This window comes from Leucoraja erinacea, chromosome 1, assembly GCF_028641065.1.
Source record: "Leucoraja erinacea ecotype New England chromosome 1, Leri_hhj_1, whole genome shotgun sequence".
In the NCBI taxonomy this organism is placed as follows: Eukaryota; Metazoa; Chordata; class Chondrichthyes; order Rajiformes; family Rajidae; genus Leucoraja; species Leucoraja erinaceus.
In genome coordinates, this window is record NC_073377.1 from 48,439,330 (window position 1) to 48,441,392 (window position 2,063).

Below are 2,063 nucleotides of genomic sequence, written 5' to 3' on the forward strand. Positions count from 1 at the left end.
CTGAGATGACTCGGCATTATTATTAATGTGTATATAAAAAAGTGTTTGGCTTTTCACCAATATTATCTTTTTCTAATGATAAGACTTTGAAGTCAGTCTTCAGCCTGCATAGTGACCCCCTTTCACTTTGAATTCCTGTTCCATCTGAACGCTTTGGCTTCTTGCCCTTTCTAATCTTTTCATCATGATGTTGGCTGTTCTTTCCATTCCACTCCTAGCCAACCCTCCCTGAGCTTGCATGATTTTATTCAGCAAGGACCAACCCCAGCATTCATTAAACCTGCAGACAAGGACAGTGCTATTGTTGCGTGATGGACATTCACCCTCGTTTGCAGACGTTGAACACTAGCTCTGATTACTTGTACCTCCCAATATTCTTTCCCAGATGGTACTAATCATGCTGCTGTGCATAACCTTGTGCTCAGAATCTACAAGCTGACTTGCCTAATACACTCATCGTTGCAACCTGTTCTTATCTTTTGTGTCTTTATTGACATTATATTTCTTTCACCTGTTTAATTGCATCTGCACCTGCAACACTGACACTTTACCACAAATATTCTACCGTTTCTCATTTTCATATGTTTCATATTTTCACCAGTGGCATCCAATTCCTTTACACATCAATTCCCACCAGCCTTCTCCTGATCCTGGATGTACTTTATTTTTGCATTGAACAATTTCTCTATTAACTCTTCTCTCTTAATCAAAATAAAAAAATATTGCAATTAGAGCCCACGTGGCTCTAAAGCCTGCCTATTTTATGGTTTTATTTTGTGGTATTCTCCTCATAATCTCCTCTCACAAGGATACAGCAGTGCTGCCTTCTGCCAACACCCTGAACATTTGGTCACCTTTTTAGTCAACCTCTACTTTCTTACAGCTGCTCTGTTGTCTCGGATTCTTCCTCACCTAGACTTTCATCGTCACTTCATAAATTTATAACTGGTATATATGAAAAGCCCACTAATTGTCCAGTTATGTGAACCACATTTCTTCTTGCTTAACACCATGTAAAATATACTTTTCCATACATTGCATCTATTGTAAGGATTCTGTGTTTCCTTGCTCCCAGAAAGTCCACTTCAATCACGTTTGAAAATGGTTCAGGTTTATGATTGTGCTATGATCCTTTGTTTCGCATCATTCCCAAAGCCAAGATACTTTATCTTGACTTTGATAAATACTTTGTATATTAATCATTTGGACAAGGGTATTGAAGGCTTTGTAGCAAGGTTTGCGGATGATACGAAAATAGGTAGAGGGGCAGTTGAATGAGATGGGGAGGAGGGGGGGGGGGCTCATTAAAACGTACAGAATAATGAAAGGCTTGGATAAATTGGATGTGGAGAGGATGTTTCCATTAGTGGGAGAGTCTATAACTAGAGGTTATAGCCTCAGAATTAAAGGACGTTTTTTTAGGAAGGAGATGAGAAATGTCTTTAGTCAGAGGGTGGTGAATCTGTGGTATTATTTGCCACAGAAGGCTGTGGAGGCCAAGTCAGTGGATATTTTTAAGGCAGAGATAGATAGATTTTCTATTAGTACAGGTGTCAGAGATTATGGGGTGAAGGCAGGAGAATGGGGTTAAGAGGGAGAGATAAATCAGCCATGATTGAATGGTGGAGTAGACTAATTCTACTCCTATAGCCTTAATGTTCAACAGATCGACTGCTTGCGTACACCTCCAATGTTGTACCACTGCCAGATGCATATTCTCCACCCTTCCCTTTCAACTATTCCAAAGGCACTATTCACTCAAGCATAACCTCCAATCTCCACAACACTTTGCAAGATGTGAAATGCCTGTCCTTTTGCCACCTTTTCTCGATGTCCAGGTTGTAAGATATTTTTTATGCAAATGAAAAATTTACTTGTAAATTATGCGACAAGGTGCTGGAGTAATTTAAATTTATTGATGAAGTTAAAATAGGTTGGTGAACATGCCGAGATTGGGGCATTTGGACTTTGAAACAGGATTTAAGTTGGTAGAATAAACAGGTGAAAACTTGGCTAATTTAATTTAGCAAAATGTGTGGCCGTGCATTGTAATAGCAAGAATC